General features: G+C 36.7%; 1 protein-coding gene across 2 annotated transcripts in view; it reads left to right on the top strand.

Annotated features, from left to right (window-relative positions):
* Window positions 1–13,776: 13,776 nt before the first annotated feature.
* LOC144976708 (choline/ethanolamine transporter flvcr2a-like) overlaps window positions 13,777–24,977 on the top strand; it is a 79,156-nt gene continuing 67,955 nt past the window's right edge. The window contains exon 1 of one of the 2 annotated variants that reach the window (XM_078921065.1): window positions 13,777–14,061. The gene's annotated coding sequence lies outside the window, so the exon portion shown is untranslated. Of the gene's footprint in view, window positions 14,062–21,387; window positions 21,719–24,977 lie in introns of those variants that run through there. The other variant, XM_078921064.1, reaches the window with a different exon arrangement.

Below are 24,977 nucleotides of genomic sequence, written 5' to 3'. Positions count from 1 at the left end.
TTGATTTTATTATTTTTTTTTATGAATTAGATGCTCAACATTGAACTTATACCAACAACAAATGTGACCAACCGTTTCAAAACGGTATTATGTCGATAGGAACTAGATTCTAAAAAATATAATTTCCAGCCACAAAAATTAAACCTGGGGTCAATTTCTGTTTTTCACGATAAATAATGAATGGGCTACGATCATATCTTAGTTGAAAAAGATCCAAAGTTGGTATTTCTTACACATTTAATTCTGATTCATCCCGACATAATGCCGTTTTGAAACGATGGGTCACAAATTGGAAACACAGTTCATTTCCATTCGTTATGGTAGAGAATATAGGGTATAAATTAAGATTTTAAACCATCGATTTGAAGAACGATTTTTCTGCCCACTATAATAAAATGAGTTGATTTTATTTTTTCGAATAAGACACGAAAGACAATGTAAAATGTTTAAGTTACCTATGTAAAGTTTTGTGCGGCTATGTGGTCTAGTGGTATGACACTCGCTTTCGGATCGGAAGGTCCTGGGTTCGAGCCTCGCTCGACGCATAGTTGAGTCCTTGGAAAAGACTCTTTACTCACATTCTCTCACCGTACTCAGGTGTAAAATGAGTACCTGGCCGTTAACAGCGTTGTCTTTGTCCGAAAAATTGTAATATCGCCTAACAGGCGTCATGTCTCGTCCTACATGTTAAATGTTGCTGTTGACCAGGGACCCCTTGTAAAGCGCTTTGAGCACGTTAAGTGGATATTGCGCTATATAAAGCTCAATTTAAATTTAAAGAGATCTAGATTTCAAAGAGAAAATTCTTACAAGGGAAGTTTGGCTTTGGCAAACAAAATCTCCCATGGCCGTGGACCGCGCGTGATCAGAAACTTGCAGGATTGTTTCCCGAAGTGCCATGTCTAGATCAACATCTTTTTTTTTCAACTCAAAAACTCAATAAGTACATACTATCTATGCATAATTTTGTTCAGACAAAGGAGCTTCATATCTAGGTTTGAATTCATCAATTAATAGTATTATTACATAATGTGTTATTTGGCTATAACAATAACATTATCTATTAGCCACGATTGAATTCTATAAATTCATTTTAAATTTAAAAGAAAAATGATTTGATTTAATTATCAATTTATAATTTAATCTATTAAACAATAACCTATTAATTAATTTTTATAATAATTTTATTATTATTATTATTATTATTATTATTATTATTATTATTATTATTATTATTATTATTATTATTATTATTATTATTATTATTTTATTATTATTATTATTATTATTATTATTATTATTATTATCATTATTATTATTATTATTATTATCATTATTATTATTATTATTATTATTATCATTATTATTATTATTATTATTATTATTATTATTATTATTATTATTATTATTATTATTATTATTATTATTATTATTATTATTATTATTATTATTATTATTATTATTTGCTTTGCTATATTATTGATACTTTGATTTGTTGATTGGAAGTAATATATCCATGTATGACTTATACAATTGGGTAAAAATAAGCCTTTGAATTGTAATCGTAATCGCATAAAATAGCAATGAGTTCTATGGAATGCAAAGAGTTTTCTTTACATTTTTGATATAGATAGTATGCAGATGACGTCACTCAGGCCTTTGTTATTGTTTTTGCCATCAGCGTTTGTGAGTTGTTCTCACTAAACTGTATAAACCAGACTATAAAAGTTCATGGTTACACAGTGTTTGTGTGTTGGTCTGTTATACTTCCGGGTGGCAATGTTGTGAACTCCTTGGCCAAGCGCATTCTATCTATACAAGGAGAATTTGAATAATGAGAAAAGTGCACTTTATCAGAAGGAATGTGACGATTTTTCTACATAAAATAGAAATTGAGCTTTTATATAGTGCAATATCAACTAAACGTGCTCAAAGCGCTTTACAAAGGGTCGCTGACCAATAGCCACATTTAACATGTAGAACAGGACATGACGCCTGTCAGGCGATATTACAATTTTTTTCGGACCGAGACAACGCTCGGACATGTACTCATTTTACACCTGAGTACGGTGAGAGAATGTGAGTAAAGAGCCTTTTCCAAGGACTCAACTATGCGCCGAGCGAGGCTAGAACCCAGGACCTTCCGATCCGAAAGCGAGTGTCATACCACTAGACCACATAGCCGCATAACCGTGTTAAGGAGAGGGTTAATGGACGAAAAGGCAGAGAAGTCACGACGCCACACCTTCTACCTTCCTATGGCACACGCATTGGAAGCGTATCTGTAAACAGTCCTTCGGAGGACTATTAATAATGAATAGGTTACACATTGAATCATAAGGTGGCATAACTATTTGAGTAGCAGGATAATGTAGTATAGGCAGATTCTTAAAATTACGGGACGTAAAATAAGAGCGAGGTTGGATGATTTTTAAGCAATTTTTTAGACTAGAAAATAAAATATCATCACTGTGAAACCAGAAGCTCAACTACATAAGGTTTGTATGCAGTCCTTCCGAAGAGTGGTCTTACACTTCCAATGAGATTGGGACCAGTTTTTTGACACCACATTCTTTTTTGGTTCCGTATTAGCAGAGAAAACTGGATAAATATCGCTGGTTTATTGACACAAACCAAATATTTCAAGAGATTAACCAACATAAAACTTTGGGGCGTTTTTCACTTGTGTAACCGTTTTAACGACAACCTGTTGTACTGTGTGATGCCAATTTTTAATCATGGAAATATATGACCCACCGTATCAAAGCGGTATTATGTCGGGATCCACTCGGTAAGGGAAATTGAATTCATAGCCACAAATATCTGACTTGGGTTTAATTTCTGTACGTTATGCTGGAGTATAAAGACTATTTCTTGCATTGCAAAAACTTCTAAGCTCCGATTTATCATCAATCTATCTCTAAATTCACTTTTTGGGTCTGAATCATCCCGACATAATACCGTTTTGAGACGGAGGGTCACATATAAGAAACCTTTAACTCTCTCCTTACCACCTATAGCAAAATCGTCACATTTTTTACAACACGGTGTAAATTTTTTTTCTTATTCAGATTTATTTTGTACATCAGAATGTTCTTCGTTTAAGTAATAAGAACATAAAGTTATTTTGTAGAGAGATTGTTTGAGTTTTAAAAAATCAATTTTTCTTCTGGATAACCCCCACAATATTTTGTAAAATACTGAAAATGATCGGTAAGGAGAGAGAGAGAGTTACCGAGAGTTAACCAAGAAAGATGGCATATTACGAGTGTATGTGCTGTAAGGTGCTACATAGAAATAGGTGTCGAAAACAATGATAAACACTGGCCGATTTTTGAAAATAATCTGTCCGAAAAGTTTAATTGTTCTGAGACCCCTTTGATTAAAGAGTCGTTTTCTTCAGTAATCTCAGTATATTTCCGGGGGGGGGGGGGGGGGGGGTCGGCCTATGCACAGTCAGTTGAATCACCGAGAGGATTATAATTTTAATAGGACTTCAATATCATTAGGGACCAATCCATGACCGCTTTTGTGTGCACAAAGAGTAGAGTAGGTAGATAGAAAAAAATCTCGTTTCATACGAGTCACAAGCAACGGGTATATATTGCAATTGGTCCAAGTGAAGAAATTGACACGACAAGTAGTTGTATTCTCAATTAAATCCGTTAACGAAATTATGGTCCGGGTAGCTTTAAAATCTTATCCCGATAGCTCAGTTGGTAGAGTACTTGTTTCACGCGTAAAGGGATAGAGATCAATTTTGTTGAAATCGAGATTATTTCTGACCCACGCCCCCGCCCCAGCAGTGATTGGGTAGGTGGGTATGTTAGATCTGGCGGAAAACATTTTGCGATAGACTAGCGTCCTATCCAAAGGGTATCAAACCTTTGTTTTTGTCCGTTTCACGTTATAGAAACTGGGATAAAGTCCAGCTCCATGGGCCTCATTGTGGCTCTGAAAGACTACATTAGACAAAAACAGAACGTTTACATTTGATGTGGTTAAACAGCGTCAGTCTGGGTGGGGTTCCTGACCTCCCATAGTGGGCAGGGAGGCACTTACTATGTCTTCTATCCCCCTCTATCTGTTTTCCAACTTGCTTTCTGTCTTTGTTTTGGAAGGAAATTACTTGGTTTTGTCCAGGCCCTGGCCGGATACTCTGGCTGGGAGGAAAACAGTCAAATGTTTAGTTAGTTTTGGGAGATGATATTTTTTCCTTGTAAATCATCTCTCTGTTATACACTGTATTGTTTTGTTTACATATTATATATTATGATTTGTTAACATTTGAGTATATCCCTCTTAGTTGGGACCTGTGCTTGTATCTGGATAAAACTTTTAGGTGATCTCAAACTAAGTACTTTGATAGTTTGCTCTTTGAATCTACATCTGTTTCATATTTGAAACAATTCCCCTTTGTCTTACCTCTTCTCGGTTGCTTTAATTGTAATTCTAGAACGTTTTACTATCCCATTTTCTTCCTTTTTACTGGCGCTGATATGACCTTAATGTGTTGTAAGAGCCGTAAAACCCTCAAAAACAAAACAAAACAAGCAGCGTCAGTGGACACATTTTTAGGTACCCTTGTTATCATTAAGAAAGTGTATTGTTATTGTGGTAATTTTATCGCTATTGTCATTCATTATATCCTGTCACTCTGGATAAAGATCCCATAATAAGCAGGTTGTGAACGTCAAAAGTTAATCAACTTACAATTAAAGCCGCAGGTGTTTTGCAGCGTTCACAAAACACCCAGCAGACCTTGTCTGGGACAATTGACGAGTGTTAATTACACGGGATTGGTTTATTTTAATTATACTTATATATACAGATCCATGCACGTTGTAGATCTCTCTCTCTCTCTCTCTCTCTCTCTCTCTCTCTCTCTCTCTCTCTCTCTCTCTCTCTCTCTCTCTCTCTCTCTCTCTCTCTCTCTCTCTCTCTCTCACTTCTCCATCACAACCTCTATATTTATTGTTTGCCCACGAACCTTTCAGTGTGTGCATTATTGTATATGGTTGTCATCAGTCACCGTGGTAAAAAAAAACAACAAATAATTACATCTAAATCTCTCTCTCTCTCTCTCTCTCTCTCTCTCTCTCTCTCCCGCTCTCTCTCTCTCTCTCTCTCTCTCTCTCTCTTACATATGGATATATATATATATATATATATATATATATATAATATATCCATCTAAATATCTCTCTCTCTCTCTCTCCTTCTCTCTCTCTCTCTCTCTCTCTCTCTCTCTCTCTCTCCTTCTCTCTCTCACTTCTCCATCATAACCTCTATATTTATTGTTTGCCCACGAACCTTTCAGTGTGTGCATTATTGTATGTTTGTCATCAGTCACCGTGGTAAAAATAAAAAACAAACAATTACAACAATGCCCCCCCCCCCCAATCTTGTATATTGTAGACAACCTTTCTTATTATAGCCAATCAAATAACTTTTCGTTGGTGACGTAATAAAAATTAAACGGTCCGTCCTGTACCGGGATGTAAAACATAGACCACTGTTGGCAAACTAAATTTAGATCGAAATGAGGTGAACACGTAAATAATTTTACCCTAGACTAACATCAAAAGGTGTAACATTTAATTTCTTTACGAATGTTAAAAGGGGGCAGCTCGTGAAATTTCCATCCGATTAGTAAGATTATCAAAACATTTACCATGAATTTATTGATATATCTCAATTTATTTTCTTATAAATTTCCACAAAAATCCTCGTGTTATATTGTGTTGAAATTCATTATTCTTGTCTAGTTTTCAAATATTGTACCAAACGTCTGGTACATTCTCCCTTTTATTTCTTTGCACGAATTTTTCATGGATTTTACCCGATAAAACTCGGTGATCACAGGGGCGATCTAATCCAGATTTCTCATGCTATTTGTTTTAATGTCAATATTAAAAAAAAATACAAAGACGTTTTTCGATGATCATTTTTTAAGGCTAAGATTTTTCAAAGTGTTTTTTTTTTCTCTCCAAAATGCATTTTATTATTTGAAATAAAAGATTTGCCTCCTGGGCCATGTTCATGATTAAAATCAAAATTCCTTCAACACGAATTTACTAACATATAAAAACTCCTTTGTATTTTTAGATAAATTATTCACGGCTTATGTGCCAATTTCTAGGTAATACCTATGAGAAAAAATTACCAAAACTGTGCTGAAAGTGAAAAGTAGCATATATTATTATTATTTAACGAATTGTTACGGATTGACGTATAATTCTAGTCGAATCATATATTATGCAGGTCTGACATCCGAATGAACCCAATTATGGGCCTAGTTAAACATTGTTGTAATGGACAATTTTTGTGTGTCATTTTTTGAGATTTCCATTACAACAATAAGCCCATAAGAAATTGGTTGTCAGACCTGAAAATAAGCGCACGTCGCAATGGACCCTTTAAACAGGCCAAAAAGAAAAAAAAAACCCAAACATTTTCAACCTTCTTTTCGACGTAGAAAATGGTTGTTATCCATTAGTTCAAAACAACAGCTACGTTGATTTTCACAAACTGAGGGGTCTTTGGGGTTGGAAAGGGGGGGGGGGGGGGGTCATCCTCAATAGTGGTTTTTACAAAAATGAGCAAAGCAACTCCCTTAAGCCATTCTATATTTGCTTTATTTATCTCTAAATTATCTGAAATAATGCGCTTGATGAGTTTTGCATTACACGTTAACGGCCAGGTACTCATTTTTCACCTGAATACTCAACTTTGCGCCACTCAGAGCGGTACTCGAATCGATGACCTCCCGACCCAAAGGCTAAACCACATTATCGACATTTACTCATCGTACTCAGGTGTAAAATGAGTACATGGCCGTTTTAAGAGAATATTGTCTGACGTAATGAGTGTCAATTGTAATATTGCCTTACAGAACATCATGCCTGACGTCATGTCTCGTCCTGAATTATGTTAAGTGTTACTGTTAGCTAGGGACTCCTTGTAAAGCATTTTGATCACGCTCGGTGGATTTAGGGGTAAATTTGTCTCTAGGGTCTATTCCAAGAGAAAGACTGGAATAACCAAGGCGTCAGCCGCAGTGCAGCGCCGCAAAATTGAGCTAGGGCGAGGTGACTTGCTCAAGGCCACACAGCGCAGCGGCGGTTGATCGAACTCGGTACTTTTCGGGTATGAAGCAAAGTCCGTACCGCAAAGCTTCACCCCCACCCCCCTCACCCTTTTTTTTTCGCTCTGTATGGATGGATGTGCAAAGGGTTTTTTTAAGTCAGTGTTAAAATAAAAGTACTTTCAAACATAAATTTTGACAGGGTCATCACCAACTGCGGGGGGTGATTTTTGTAACCAAATATAAAAACAAACAAAAAAAAAAGAACCCAAAAATCCCAACAACAAAATATCAATTTGGCAACTCTGAAGTCGACAAAAACAGGACAAATGTAATAAGCACAAAAATAAACTAAAACAAAACAATGTTTGTAAGGATCATGGACCTTCCTTTCAGTCATTGGTAAGGATCAACACTTTATAAAAAATAGAGCATTTATATAGCGCAATATCATCTATACGTGCTCAAAGCGCTTTACAAAGGGTCCATGTTCAACAGCAACACGTAACATGTAGATAGAGACATGACGCTTATTAGGCGATATTACAAATATTTTTTTTCCGACAAAGACAACGATGTTAACGGCCAGGTACTCATGTTACAGCAGGGTACGGTGAGAGAATATGAGTAAAGAACCTTTTCCAAGGACTCAACTAGGCGCCAAACGAGACTCGAACCCAGGACCTTCCGATTCGATTTTCATACCACAATACCACATAGCCGCACTTAAAGTCTGTTGTTTTAATTTTATTCGAAATGTTTCACCATAGAAGAAAAGATTCTTAAATCTACGTACAGCATAATGTGTGTATCGTGTAATATAATTAATTTACCGTTCAACCCTCTCAACTTACACCCCTCAACCAACCCTCCCCACGCACATAAATGTGCGGCTATGTGGTCTTGTGGTATAACACTCGGCTTCAGACCGATAGATCCAGGGTTCGAGTCCGTTCTGAGCAGAGATGAATCCTTGGAAAAGGCTCTTTACTCACATTCTCTCGCCGTATTCAAGTGGCCGTTAACAGCGGTGACTCTGTCCGAAAAAAAAAACTGCAAGATTACCTTACAGACGTCATGTCTCGACCTACATGTCAATTGTTGCTGTATGTTTGAGACCTCTTGTAAACCCCACTGAGCACGTTTAGTGGATATTGCACTATATAATTGTTCATTGGGCGGCTATATATAGAATGCGCTTGGCCAAGGAGTTCACAACATTGCCATCCGGAAGTATAACGGACCAACACACAAACTCTGTGTTACCATGAACTTTTATAGTCTGGTTAATACAGTTTAGTGAGAACAACTCACAAACGCGGATGGCAAAAACAATAACAAAGGCCTGAGTGACGTCATCTTCGAACTATCTATATGGTCTCGTGGTATGCCACTCGCTTTCGGATCGGAAGGTCCTGGTTTCGATCCTCGCTCGACGCATAGTTAAGTCCTTGGAAAAGGCTCTTTACCAACATTCTCTCACCGTACTCAGGTGTAAAATGAGTACCTGGCCGTTAACAGCGTTGTCTATGTCTGAAAAATTGTAATATCGCCTAACAAGCGACATATCTCGTTCTACACGTTACGTGTTCTGTTGGTCAGGGACCCCCCCCCCCCCCCTTTGTAAAGCGCTTTGAACACATTTAGTGTATATTGCCCTATATAAAAGCTCAACTTTTCATCATTTATAAATTCTCATGTTTATGTTTATATCCATCCCGAAATCAAAACTTCTCCGCATTGAGCAATACGTTCAAGCAATTCCATAGTCTTAAACTGAACATTAACCAGTTTACCGCCGTACTCTAACAAACCATGTATTTATAAATTTGGCCAGAAAACTTGTCTTCCAAATATCGATCGATTTAAATGACCCTCGTCTTGGCAAAAATTCTCAAACCTGGGACTTTGCAAAGTCTTCCTTGAAATCCCAGGTTTGAGAGTTTTTGCCAAGACGAGGGTCATTTAAATCGATCGATATTTGAAGGACGAATTTTCTGGCCAAATTTTTAAACACATGTTTTCCCGGAGTACGGCAGTTAACGGGTTAATCATGCCAATATAAAATATAGGGATATTTTTCGACTTTATTGAAGCTGTGAATCATTATAGCTAATTATATTGTCAATGAGAATTTTCTGTTTTTTATTTTTAAAAATTTTATCATTTCACGAAGCGAAGTCTTTGATGGGTTCATAGAACGGAAATCCCAGGTTTGAGAGTTTTTGCCAAGACGAGGGTCATTTAAATCGATCGATATTTGAAGGACGAATTTTCTGGCCAAATTTTTAAACACATGTTTTCCCGGAGTACGGCAGTTAACGGGTTAATCATGCCAATATAAAATATAGGGATATTTTTCGACTTTATTGAAGCTGTGAATCATTATAGCTAATTATATTGTCAATGAGAATTTTCTGTTTTTTATTTTTAAAAATTTTATCATTTCACGAAGCGAAGTCTTTGATGGGTTCATAGAACGGAAATCCAATAGAACATGATTTTTTTATAGCTAGGATATTTGCCACGCAAATCTATAAATTTCAGAACAATAGCTTGAAATAATGCTGAGTCATCATTCATTTTTTTACTCAAACCCCCACTCCTAATATAGAAACTAGGGAGCTGGCACCGGTGTCAGATAAATATCTGAACAAGTGTCTATGAAATGTACAAGACAAAGCATGAAAGAAAAATACGAGAAAAAAAACCATCCCCCCAAAAAAATTCAGAAAATTTTCGATCCCCACTCGAGGTAGACTGATTTTTTGGGATGGTTTATTTTTCTTGTATTTTTCTTTCTTGCTTTGTCTGGCACCTTTCATACACATTTGTTCAGATCTTTATCCAAACCCTAAATTCGGCGCCATATTATCCTGGTTGAAACATTAGCGTGTAAATAAAATGATCCGATGGCCATAGAGATAGAGGAGTGGTTTTTAACTATTAAGTTGGATTTGTATTTGATACATAAAACCACAACTATCTTCCCCCTCCCCTTTTTCCCCTCACCTATGTCTCAATCATATCTACCCATTTAGGACCAACGTCAAAGTTGTGGTTTAATGAGAATAATTAACCATTACAGTGCACTTGATGTGAAATATTACCAGTATCAAGAGTAATGCGAATTTCTATTTAATCAATAACACTTTGTGGTTAGAGAGCTTGCCGGGTGTTCTACGACAGCTGAGTTTTGGAGATGTTTCTGTACTGTACTTAAAAGAAATGAAAAAAATTGACTCTTAAATGCCCTTTCATAACTGGTTGCTATGGGGTCAATTTTCTTGGAATGACATACACGCGCGATGTAAAGCAGAAGAAGATTATCAAAGTTCTTCAGCCTGAACACCAATAATGGTTTTTCACATTCAACAACTCTCACCGCCCTCGAATACAAATATTCAGAATTGAGTCGATCGACTTCGAGTAACATTCCGATTCCGATTCCGATTCAGAATAAAAGATGCCATTACACTAAACTAAATTCAGCGATTCAGAATTGGACGGAACATCAAAAAAGTAGGCAATGCGACACACTGGGCACATGACTTTTTCGTAGGTAAAAACTATCATAATGTTTTTAAACTTACATTTGAGCATTTATATAGCGTATTATTCACTAAACGAGTTCAAAGCACTTAACAAGGGGTCCCCAGCCAACAGCAACACTTGATATGTAAGACGAGGCATGACGCCTGTTAGGCGATATTACATTTTTCCGACAGAGATAAGACTGTGAACTCATTTTACACCTGAGTAAAGCGAGAACATATGATGTGAGTAAATAGTCTTTTCCACGGACTCAACCATGAGCCGGTCAGAGCGGGACTCGAACCTCCGATGCGAAGGTGAATGGTATACCACAAGACCACATAGCTGCACAATGTTCAAGCGACACCTTTGTCCTCGTATATTTATTTGGTCATCGTTCCGTGACAACTAGTAAGGCTTATGTCAGATTATACAATGTAGGAATGGTGATGGTATCGTGATATATATATATATATATATATATATATATATATATATAAAAATCAGGATATATATATATATATAATATATATATATATATATATATATATATATATATATCCTGATTTCATGGCTGCATAAAAGGTATTGACGCGTTATATTTTGACATGGATTATTTTGTCATTTAATGGCAGGAGTCAATCATACAGACCTATCACATATTAAAATATCACTGTGAATCCCGACCGATGTATCTTCATCCACATGTAAAATGTAATTAATAAAAATGAATATAACAGCCTCCAAACAAACAAAAAAATAGAACAAAATGCCAAACACTGCCAATATTTTTCTTATAGAGAGAGGGCCTACTAAATTTTTCTGCCGTAAATCTGGAATTCAGCAATGTATTTATATTTAAATTGTTTGTTCTCTGGGGTTTGTTTTTTTGTTTTTGACTGAAGAAGGGTTTTGAGCCCGAAACGTTCCGTGTTTGGTATTTTGTTCTTTTTTTTTGAAGCTGTCATATTCATTTTTGTTTATTACTTTTTACAGCCCACAGCTTCTAGCAGCCTAGTATCACTCATACGCATGGATACTTTTTTAAAATTCTTGTGCCTAAATAATAATAATAATAATAATAATTTAATATCTCTCCATCCCTAATCTTGGAAAACCAAATCATTTCTTAGAAAAAACATAACCGTTGAATGATGTTCTAAATCTGTTGAATAATTATTTTTTAAAAATACGATTCCATACTATTTTCACTCATTTTATATTCTTAAATTAGAAGACGGCCGATTTGTAATCTGAAATGATCTTTTAGTTCGTTTGAATACAAATCCAATGTCGGATTGTTTTGTTTTGAGCTTTATATATAGCGCAATATCCACTTAATGTGCTCAAAGCATTTTACAAGGGGTCCCTGGTCAACAGCAACATTTAACACATTGTAGAATATAACGCCTGCTAGGCGATATTATAATTTTCGGACAAAGACCGCGCTTTTAACGGCCAGGTACTCATTTTACACCTGAGTACGGTGAGAGAAAGTGAGTAAAGAGCCTTTTCCAAGGACTCAACTATGCGCCGAGCGCGGGGCTCGAACTCAGGACCTTCCGATCCGAAAAGCGAGTGTCATACCACTAGACCACATAGCCGTTGTGTTTGTTTGTATGTTTATTTTTGGGAGGGTTTCAAGTGTGTGTGGCTTTCTGATATGTTTTGCTGAGGGAGAAGCAACTATTTTCTAAAATGATCATTATAGAGAGCTTTCAAAATATAGCCTTTGACAATTCATTGGTTACGACATATCTCAGAATCTAACTTTTGAGGGATGGAATAAATATAAATAAATAAAAAAATAAAATTCCCTTTTAATTCATCCCATAGGGAAAATTTGTCTTTAGGAGCTATTCCAAGGGAAGACTTGAATAACCCAGGCGTCAGCCGCAGTGCAGCGCCGCAAATTGAGCTAGGGCGAGGTCACTTGCTCAAGGCCACACAGAGCAACGGGTAATCGAGCTCGGTACCTTTCGAGTACGAAGCAAAGACCGTGCAGCTGATCCACGCTGCAATTGCCAATAAAATGTATTCTTTCGTGTATATGTATTTACTGAATTCGTTATTTTTACCGCGCCTTGGATTCGTTTATGAAGGGCAGCAAGCATTTTCCACTGTCTTTTCAATAAAGAAAAAAATTGAGCTTTTATATAGCGCAATATCCACTAAAATTGCTCAAAGCGCTTTACAAGGGGACCCTGGCCAACAGCAACATTTAACATGTAGGACGGGACATGACGCCTGTTGGCGATATTACAATTTTTTTCGGACAGAGACAACGCTGTTAACGACCAGGTACTCATTTTACACCTTAGTACGGTGAGAGAATGTGAGTAAAGAGTCTTCTCCGAGGACTCAACTATACGTCGAGCAAGACTCGAACCCAGGACCCTCCGATCCGAAACCGAGTGTCATGCCACTAGACCCATGACGTAACTATAGTAGGCCATGACTAGACCACATAGCCGCATCTGTATAAACCGGGATAAATCGATGGCTACGATGAAACCGTAGCCATCGTTATGTTATAGCCTGATACTGAAATCCAAAAGGACTGGCAGTTTGACGTCATTATTTGGTTTTTGCACCATTTAGTGAGTTGTCGTTAGTAGAGCTCATGGAAACAAGTTATTTCAATGGTTGAACTATTGAATACAACTCTTTTGTGGCAAAATACTGGCATTTTGACGTCATTTTTTGGTCAGTATCAACGTCGCCATCGTTATGTTATAGCCTGACACTGAAATCCAAAAGGACTAGCAGTTTGACGTCTTTATATGGTTTTTGCACCGCTTAGTGAGTTGTCGTTAGTAGAGCTCTTGGAAACAAGCTATTTCATTGGTTGAACTATTGAATTCAACTCACGATTTGTTTTCATTTGTGGCAAAAGACTGGCATTTTGACGTCATTTTTTGGTCAGTATCAGGCCATAACTTTACGAAGGCCACGGTATCAGGCCCTAACTTTACGAAGGCCATGGATAAACCCAAGATTCAATCACCGTTACGGCTGAGATAATCAACTATAAGTTGACGTTCTCCAACCATCAGTCCTACAGTTTTACGGAACGGTCAATTGAATTGCATGTTACACAATAATGACGAGATGTCTCGCCGGTGTCGTCATCGTTGTTGTTGTTGCTGTTGTTTGGTTTGTGGAAATCGGTGCCTCGTATCTAATTATAATGTGGTCTTTTCTCTCGTGGAATTTGTATACAAGTTACTTTTGTGTGTTGTGAAGATTTTTAATTAAAACGTAATCGTGAATGGTGGGCCGTAAAAGTAACAGGCTTACTGAACTGAGAATATAAAAGATGAAGAATGAGCTGTTGGATTCATTCATATTCCAATTGCTGTTTGTGGGGGCTTCATTTCAAATCGGTTTGGAATTCGGATTCAGTGCATGTGTTATTCATACACAGAAACATTGATTTCGTGAGTATAACTTAATAACATGTGCGGCTATTAATTAATGGGCTCTAGTGGTATGACACTCGTTTTCGAACCATAAGGTCCAAAGTTCGAGTCCCCCTCTGAGCGACGTATAGTTGAGTCCTCGGAAAAGGCTTATTTAATTTACTCACATTCTTCCGCCGTACTCAGGTGTAAAATGAGTACCTAGCTGTTGAAAACGTTGTTTCTGTTTTTTTTAAAAATGTAATATTAATATCACCTAAACAAGCATCGTGTCTCGTCCCACATGTTAAGTGTTGCTATTGGCTAGGGACCACTTGTAAAGCGCTTTGAGCACATTTAGTAGATAGTGCTCTATATAAATGCTCTTTGATTTGATATTGAAACATTTTTTGTGTTACATTTAAAAAGATGGTTATTGACGTCATATAACTATTTCTTGTTATCATTTGCCAGGCAGACAAGTGATTAGTGCTCACCTATTTGGTGACCCACCGTCTCAAAACGGTATCATGTCGGGATTAATAAAACTAGTAAGAGTGAACTTACAATCATAATTTTACGAAATACGAACTTAAAGTCTTTTGCATGGTCAGAAATTGTCAGTATTTATTCTCCACATTAATAAAGAATAGAAATTAATTCCAAGTTTTTGTGTGTAATGACCTGCCCAGAAGGACAAGAGAAACGAAATCTATTGATAGTTTTAAATCATTGATAAAGCACTACCTTTTTTGCTGAAACACTCTATTGGTACGATATTACATACACTGCTGCTATTGATATCATTGTGGTGTATACGTTTTATAAATATGTAAATTTTGTACATTTATATGTAACTTGTATTCATTGAGCATTACACAGTGATGAGAATGCCCGAGATAAATGCCATGTCCGTCACCAAATTCATAATATATAATTCTGCTTTGACAATTGGAAATGGAATAGAACCTTCAATATATTTTTTTAAGTGAGCTTTTATATAGCGCAATATCCACTCAATGTATTCAAAGCGCTTTTAAAGACTTTAAGACAGAAGACAGATAACGTAGGCGTTTCGGATTTTTTCCTATATCAACAAAGCACGACGAATGAAACACTCAGGACGAATTGAATGAGATAATTGACCTTAACTACGCCATTCTCACAACTACTCTCATTCGTCCACAGTGTTACACATTAATGTTCAGGCTCACTGTAATTTGCTGGTGTTTCACGGGTTAATTGATATAATATAACAACGATGTTTAATGGATGATGCTAATGACCTCTGAATCTGAATGCCGAGTTCCATTCGGCATTCACGTTATGTTTATTTATCTGGGTCGTTTTGCCGGTGGTTCTTAATTGAGCTTTATATAGCGCAATATCCACTAAATGTGCTCAAAGCGCTTTACAAGGGGTCCCTGGTCAACAGCAACATTTAACATGTAGGACGGTACATGACGCCTGTTAGGCGATATTACAATTTTTCGGACAAAGACAACGCTGTTAACGGCCAGGTACTCATTTTACACCTGAGTACGGTGAGAGAATGTGAGTAAAGAGCCTTTTCCAAGGACTCAACTATGCGCCGAGCGCGAGGCTCGAACCCAGGACCTTCCGATCCGAAAGCGAGTGTCATACCACTAGACCACATAGCCGCACAAACCAGTTAACTGTCGTACTCTGGAAAGACACGTATTTTTGTTTTTTAAATGGCCAGAAAACTCATTCTTCAAATAATAATATAGGTCGATTTAAGTGACCTCGCGAGGTCCCAGGTTTAAGAGTTGTTGGGGGTTTTTTTTTGGCAAGAGGAGGATCCTTTAATTTAAATCGATCGATATTTGAAGAACGAGTTTTTTGGCTAAATTATTAAATTCGTGTTTTTCCAGAGTACGGCAGTTAACTGGTTAACTCACTCCTTACCGATCATGTTCATTTTTTTTTTACCAAAATGGCAGGTTTACCCAGCAGAAAATTTCTTTTAAAAAAAAAAAAACACAAACAAGCTCTCTACAAAACAAATTTATGTTCTTATTAATTAAACAAAGATCATTCTTCAAAGTTTGTGATGTACAAAATAAATCTTAATTTTTTTTTTTTAAATGTATATTGTGTCGTAACAAATGTGACGATTTTTCTGCAGTTGGTAAGGAGAGGGTTAAACGGTCTTTGTTCTTTAGTGGACAAATTAATTTTGTCTTCACCTTGCCGGAACAAATCGGCAAATCCACGATTTTCCATAATGATTGACAACGCTGGTTGAATCAAATAATATTCTTGTTATGGTTTTAACTCATTCGAATCCAAGTGGAGCATGTATATTGACGGTAGTAGAGGCAGATATGAAAAGTAGGTCACTACAATATGTGCATTGGGAATATTGACCTAATTTGATAGGAAAATGTATAATTTGTGATAATGTTAGTTTTGCATATTCAAATCGAAATTACCACTCTTTTTTATTTGTTTCTTGTATGGTCTAGTCTAGATGTTTCTAATCTAAAGTGAAAAAAATAAAGATAAGTATTGATTTGTTAGCTTCAATATGTTAGACGATTATCTCATTCGTCCTCAGTGTTTTATTCATCGTGTTGTGTTGATAAAGAAACCCGAAACGTCAGAAGTATCTGTCTTAGTCTAATAAATTGAAGCTAACAAATCAATACTTATCTTTATTTTTTTTTTCCTTCGAGCTTCAAGCAGCTACATTTTCCTTATCTAATGTGGCAAATTATGGAGCAGGCAGGTTCATTTCTTGTGGTGTTTTTATTTTATTTTCTCGTTGTGTTTCTCTGCTTTGCCTGGCACTGTTTCATACACACCTTGTCAGATCTTTTTCTTATCTTATGTTTGCCAACACACCTCGCATCAATCTAATATATAAAGCATAAAGTGTGTAATTACCATGGAATATCGTCAAGCGGAATAAGAGGTCATTGGTGTTAGTACTTTTGACTTTTTTAAAAAGAAACTTAAAACACATCTCTTTAGAAAATCATTTGATGTTTAACATTTCTATCAGGCCTACATATTATAGATATCCTAAATTTTTATATTGTAGCACAGTGTGTGGTAATTAAATTACAAATTGATTAATGCTATTCCAATATGATAGATTTTATGCTTAAATTATTAATTTATTGTTTTGTTTTATTTGCATTGTAAAGCGCCTCTGAGCACATTGTGGATCTAGGCGCTATATAAATTCATTCATTCATTCATTCATTCATTCAGTACTGCCTTCGAGCCCCGACTTCAAGTCAAGTGCAAACACTCCAGACAATAGATAGAATGAAGTTGACGTCACTCAGGTCTTTGTTATTGGGTTTTTTGCCATCCGCGTTCATGATTAATTCTCACTAAACTGTACTAACCAGACTAAAAACATTCAAGGTTACACATAGTTTTGTGTGTCGGTCCTTTGTACTTCCGGATGGCAATGTTATGAGCTTCTTAACCAAGCGCATACTATCTATATGTTTTGCCAAGTTTGCGCGTTTATCATATCAAAATATCGGGCTTAAAAAATGGACCAAAGGATCGGTAAATTAATGCCCTGAAATTGTTGGTTACAACGTTGTGCAAAATATTTTCACGTCGACATAAACGGTTTAATTATCGCGAGGCTACCATGGAAATGTGATTAATGTTTTGTTTTTGTTTTTTGTTTTTTTGTTTTTTTGTTTGTTTTGTTTTTTTTAAAGGGTTTTACGGCACTTGCAACACATTAAGGTCACATCTGCGCCATATAAATGTGATTAAATGGCATCACAAAAATATTCCTTTGTGGAAAGGGACACTTTACGAATTCAAAACTTCACGAACTTGCCCTAAGTAATTTTTAAAATTTTTTTTAGAAATTATAGAATTGAAAACCGTACATAACCTTAACACATTTCTGTCTTATCATGAGAAGCTTTAGAGATAACCTTAGGTAGCTATAATGTGCAACATATAGAGCTTATTCAAATAGAATAGTTAATTTTTTTAAAAGATATAATTTAAACACGGCCAGACATACTTGGGTGTCACTGGCGTTGGTGTGCAAACATCAAAAACTTAACCCTGACAGTTTTATCCCCTTACTGTTTGCTCATCCAGATTACACAAGTCAAAAGATTTAACATTTTTTTCTAGCAAGTCTCTTTTTATATATTACGAGCAAACCCCTTACATCACATATAAATGTATAATATATATAAAATATAATATTATATATAATATATATATATATAAATATATATATATTATATATATAATAATATATATTTATATATATATATATATATTTATAATACATATATATATATATATATATATATATGTGTGTGTGTGTGTGTGTGTGTATGTGTTAGTGTGTGTGTGTGTATGTGTGACGACAAAGGTTGGTTGGCTCTCAGACCGGAGGTTAAGAAAAAAACCCAATCAAACAAAATAACAAAAAAAAACAACCACAACAAAACAACAGCACTGAATCCCGCCAAGATGATCACAAATATCTTTAACTAGGGAAAAAAATAATTTGATAAAGAGTAGTGATTTATAAAGTTTAAAAAAAAAATAATCTCTCGCAAAATATCCCATTTCATCTTTAAAAAAACAAAAACCATGAGCATTTATATAGCGCACTATCCATTGAACTTATCGAAAGCGCTTTACAGGTGATCCCAAGCCAACAGCAACACTTAATATGTAGGACGAGACAAGACACCTGAACTATTAGGCGATAATAATAATATTACAATATATTTCAGACATTTTGAAAACGCTGTTAACGGCCAGGTACACATTTTACATTTAAGCCCTTCAAGGCAATAAAAGAATTAATTCTCGTTTTTCGCATTTTCATTAAATAGTTCATTTCTAAATGGAGCTGTATTTGATATTTATTAAAAATCCACTGAGTTTAGCATCTCGATGTATTGGAAGACCACAGGCCTCTAAAACAGGACCACAGGAATCCCCCGTGTCTATAGTCAAAAGAGGAAAAATTGTCTTAGTTTGGTCATGCTTCTCGCTCGCCATAAGACATTGACAAAAACCGATGTGCACTTATTTGCAGGTCTGATAACCCAATTCCTTATGGGTTCATTGTTGTAATGGAAATTAAAAAAAAAAACCCCGCAAAATATTTGTCCATTACAACAATGTTAAACTAGGCCCATAAGTGGGTTAGGATGTCAGACCTGCATATTTGTACACGTCGACAAAAACCATTATGCGAGGAACCTTGGAGGGATACAGAAGGAGAGAGTCATTTAAATCGATCGATATATATTTGAAGGACGAGTTTTATGACCAAATTTTTAAAAATATGTGTTGTTTTTTTCCCAGAGTACGACAGCAAAGATTATTCTTATGTCCCCTCACCTTCGTCAGGATAATGGGTGAGATGACGTGGTTGAAAATCAACATGAAGAACTCCGAGATAAAGCGTCGAGTTGCATTTATAATAATAATGCTGAAAACTTATAGCGATATAACTCCGAGACACCAGACTCTAAGCGCTTATTGATCTTTTATATATCGCAAAATCCACTAAATGTGCTCAAAGCGCTTTACAAGGGGACCCTGGCCAACAGCAACATTTAACATTTAGGACGGGACATGGCGCCTGCTAGGCGATGTTACAGAGGCAACTCTGAGTACGGTGAAAGAATACGAGTGTAAAGTGCCTTCTCCAAGGACTCAACTATGCGCCGAGCGAGGCTCGAACCCAGGACCATTCCACTAGACCACATAACCGCACAAGTTCTTCTCTCATGTCTCCTCACCTCCGTCAGGAGAATGAAGTGAGATGAAGTGGTTGAAAATCAACATGAAGAACCCTGCGATAAGGCGTCGAGTTGTATTTATAATAAGACGTTCAACTTTATCCAAGACAATAATTATAAATAGATTTGATAGTGCGTGTTCTGGGTAGCCTTGCAATGTGAGAGAAATATTTAACTCTTATCTATCTTATGTCACTTTTTAACCCTCTCCTTACCAACTAAATCGTCACATTCTTTACGAGACAGCCAACATTTTTCTTATTCAAATTTCTCTTCTACATCATAAAATTTAAAGAAAATGAACAGTGTGTTGTAGAGCATGTTTTGCTAAAGAAATTATTTATCGGAAGAACCTAATGCTATTGTGTTTGAGCGATAAAACTTTTTTTCTTTTTTTTTTTTTTTTTTTGGGTGTTAGTTGGGTATGACGTTTTGGGGGAAATCCTGAAAATGGCTGGTAAGGAGAGAGTTAAGGGGAGGAAATGCACATAAATAAGTCTACTCTTATAACGATATTCCCATGGATATGTACAAAGTGACGTTATAAACGTTCAAATCATTTCAATCGTGTAAGAGTCGCAAGTTTTAGCATTGACATAAAAACCCAAGAAATTAAACATTCCATTTCTCATTATTCTCTATTATATAAAATCAGTTATTCATTGGAATCGCTACTGGAAGCTATTTATAGCAATTTTTGGCGATCAACTCCTGCACTTGATATAATTGAACTATTATAAACAGCTCCATCTATCAAAAAAGTTGAGCACTATTATTTCATGATTTTTGTTTTTATATATAATATATATTATATATATATATAATATATATATATATATATATACATTTGTGTGTGTGTGTTGTGTGTGTGTGTGTGTGTGTGTGTGTGATCATCACAATGTGAGCACCAAAGGCCAGTCTGTCTTGATTGGTCCAATATTAACATGATGACATTAACGGTACCTAATTTACCGACGGTTCTTTTGAGTGTTGTAATTTTAGAAAAACAATAGCCGGTGACCTCTCTCTCTCTCTCTCTCTCTCTCTCTCTCTCTCTCTCTCTCTCTCTCTCTTTGTGTGTGTGTGTGTCCTCTCTCTCTCTCTCCCTCTCTCTCTCTCTCCCTCTCTCTCTCTCTCTCTCTCTCTCTCTCTCTCTCTCTATTTCTCTCTCTTTCTGTTTACGTGTGTCTCCTCTCACTCTCTCTCACACACACACACAGACACACACACAAACACAGTCACTCTCACTCTCTCTCTCACACACACACACGCACACACACACACACACACACATAGAGAGAGAGAGAGAGAGAGAGAGAGAGAGAGAGAGAGAGAGAGAGAAATGTGAAAGTGAATTACTTACTTAATAGGCGATATAAAACTATCAAATGCCGTTATATACGGTGAGTATCTCTTATCTCGCCTTAAAGTCGATAATGTAAGACGCTATTTAAATCGCTACCTACTATAATACAATTTCTAATCAATCTTATCAGAGTTTTCATAATACTACAGTGGCGATATTTGGTCTAGTTATCGAAGGTGATGGTGGTGGTGGTCGGGGCTCCAGGGTGGGTGTCACAGTAGGCGATAGGTGAAAGACCCACCCCTCATCCGAGTCCAGGTCTTTTACTTGACATACGGATGATCGAAACAAACGCTATGCAAAAGTGAGTCGAGAATTGGTGCAGAAGATAGAACGAAGTTGACGTCAATCAGGTCTTTGTTATTGTTTTTTTTTTTGCCATCCGCGTTTATGAGTAATTCTCACCGAACTGTTTTATCCAGACTATAAAAGTTCATGGTTACACAGAGTTTGTGTGTTGGTCCGTTATACTTCCGGATAGCAATGTTGTGAGCTTCTTAGCCAAGCAAATTTTGAAAGCATAATATCATTTTGACAGGAATATCGACAAGTAAGTGAAAATCTGGATAAATATACTCGTTTTCATAGCTACTTTTTTTAGAAATTGAGCATTATCCACTAAATGTGCTCAAAGCGCTTTACAAGGCCAACAACAACACTTAACATTTAGGACGGGACATGACGACTGTTAGGCGATATTACATTTTTTCGGACAAAGACAACGCTGTTAACGGACAAGTACTCATTTTACACCTGAGTACGGTGAGAGAATGTGAGTAAAAGCCTTTTTCAAGGACTCAACCGTGCGCCGAGCGAGTCTCGAACCCAAGACCGTCCGATCCGAAAGCGAGTGTCATACCACAAGACCACATAGCCGCACTTAGACATAGTAAGGGGGTCCCGATAGCTCAGTTGGTAGAGCATAGCACAGGGACCGAGATCGATCCTGGGTGCAGTCAAGACTCCCCCTCCCCCCTACCCCATATCCTATCCACCCAGCAGTGATTAGGCAGCTGGGTTTGTTAGATTTGAAGGAAAGTACTTTGCGATAGGCTAGCGTCCTATCAAAAGTGTGGGAAGCAAGTGATATTTTCCGTTTCACGCGATAGAAACAGACATAAACTCGGCACCATGGGCCTTGTGGCTCTGAAGGACTGGTTATTTATTTATTTATTTTTTTTTTGGGGGGGGGGGGGTTGAAGGGATGATTAGCTGCTAGAAGCTGTGGGATGTAAAAAATAATAGATTTAAGATTTTCAAAAGAATAAAAACCGAACAAAATACCAAAAACACGGAACGTTTCTGGTTCAACTTCTTCCGCCTACAGCAAAAAAAAAAAAAAAAAAAAATTAAAAACAATAAAAACGTAAATACACTACAGTAATGTATTTATGTTTTATTGATTTTTGTTGTTGTTGGGTGAAGAAGGGTATTGACCCCGAAACGGTCTTGTTTGGTATTTTGCTCTTTTGTAAAGCTGTTATATTCTTTGTGTGTGTGTGTGTGTGTGTGTATGTGTGTGTATGTGTGTGTGTGTTTATTACTTTTCATAAAGACTTTCCACGGTTTTACGATATTCTATGCGCTTTACGATGTTTCATTTATTTCCCCGCCAAGCAATACGAAACCATATTTCCACATCGTACATTGCAAGTAGCTAGTTAGGCTAACTTTTTGTGTTGGTTTTTGTTACTCTAATGACTTTCGTATTTGTATAACATGACATGAAAGGGGTATGGTGTTATCCCAAAGGCACAACGCCGGCGTTAGAGTTCGGCACTTGTTTCTTCTATCAGGTCACTCACCACGCCCATCATAGCTTGATTTTTATTATAGGGCCAGACGCTATTTGTCAATCTGTTTTATCCTCCTCTCAATTTTTAACGATTTCAAGACCATCTTTGAATAAATGTGTGACTTTTTAAAGGTTATTGCAGGATAAACAGATGTGATGGATGGATGGGTGGATGGATGGATGGATGAATGGATGAAAAGCTGAATCACTAAGTGGGTGGATGGATGGTTGACTGGCTGGCTGGCTGGAATGATGGATGGATGGATAGATGGATGGACGAGTGGATGGATGGATGGTGAAGTGGATGTACTGATATGTCTGTATGTATGGATGGATGAATGAATGGATAGTTGGATGGATAGATGGATGGACGAATGGATGGATGGATGGATGGATGAAAATGCTGAATCACTGATTGAGTGGATGGATAAATGGATGGCTGGATGGATGGATGGATAGATGGGGATGTGTGATTAAATGGATGGTGAAGTTGATGTACGGATGGTTAAATATAAGACTATTTGTATGGATGGATGAATGGATGGATAGTTGGATGGGTAAATGGATGGACGAACAGATGGATAGATGGATATTTGCATGGATAGATAGATTGATGGATAGTTGGATAGTAGATGGATGGATAGTTGGATGGATGGTGGACGGATGGATGGATAGATAGATGGATGGATAGTTGGATGGATAGATGGATGGATGGATGGATGGATGGATAGTTAATGGGTAGATAGATGGATGCACGAATGGATGGATGGATAGTTGTATGGATAGATGGATGGAGGGATGGATGGATAGTTGGATGGGTAGATGGATGCACGAATGGATGGATGGATGGATAGATGGGTAGTTATATGGATAGATAGATGGATGGAAGGTTTGATAGGTAGATGGATGGATAATTGTAATGATATATGGATGGATAATTGGATAGGTAGATGAATGGATGGATAGTTGGATGGATATATGGATGGATGGATAGTTGCATAGATAAATGGATGTATAGTTGGATGGGCAGATGGATACACGAATGGATGGATGGATAGTGGTTTGGATAGATAGATGGATGAAAGGTTGGATGGATCGATGGATGGGTGGATAGTTGGATGGATAGAGATATAAAAATGCATACATTTACAAGATTTGATTGCTTGACTTCGAATTTAATCAACTCAAAACATACAGATGGCCTAGTAGTCATAGAAATAGAAATCATGCTTCTCTCTGGAAAAACAAAACAACAATAATCTTTCGTGTCCCTCTCGTGGCCAGGCGGAGGTGTCGTAACAGTCGCGTCGTGGCTTCGAATCCCCATCGCCGCAAAGTTGTTATTCTCTAATATCTTGCACTTTTCTACTATTTCATATCTTGTTATATCATAATGTAATAAGTGCTTTTTTCGATTCATTTATCAATGGAAGCATACTAATTAAGAAAACGGTTCATAATTTGCGCTTAACATTTAATGTTAAGCTATTGGTTTGATTGTGACGGCTGTCCACCTCTTCCCACCCCACTTCCACACACTAAACAACACCCCCTTCAAAAAAAAAAAAAAAAAAAAAAGAAGCAAGACCAACCCCCTCCCCCAAAATATGTATGTATTTAGTGCTTGCTCCATTCACTTTTCTGCAAAAAATGGAGATATTATTCTCCTTTCACGGATGCCTATCAGTGTGTTTTGCGTAGCTTATGTTTCTATTTAACCGGTTAATGTATGACACTCGCTTTCGGATTGGAAGGTCCTGGGTTCGAGCCTCACTCGGCGCATAGTTGAGTCCTTGGAAAAGACTCTTTACTCTTATTATTCTCTCACCGTACTCAGGTGTAAAATGAGTAACTGGTTGTCCGAAAAAAATTGTAATATCGCCTAGCAGGCGTCATGTCTCGTTCTATGTGTTTCGTGCTGCTGTTGATCAGGGACCCTTTGCAAAGCGCTTTGAGCACTTTAAGTGGATATTGCGCTATATAAAAGCTCGAGGTTTTTTTTTGTTGGTTTTTT

Source organism: Berghia stephanieae, chromosome 7, assembly GCF_034508935.2.
Source record: "Berghia stephanieae isolate SIO BIC M18660-M18661 chromosome 7, UCSD_Bste_1.3, whole genome shotgun sequence".
Classification (NCBI taxonomy): domain Eukaryota; kingdom Metazoa; phylum Mollusca; class Gastropoda; order Nudibranchia; family Aeolidiidae; genus Berghia; species Berghia stephanieae.
Note: the sequence above shows the minus strand (reverse complement) of the source record. Positions and strands in the feature narration are given on the sequence as shown.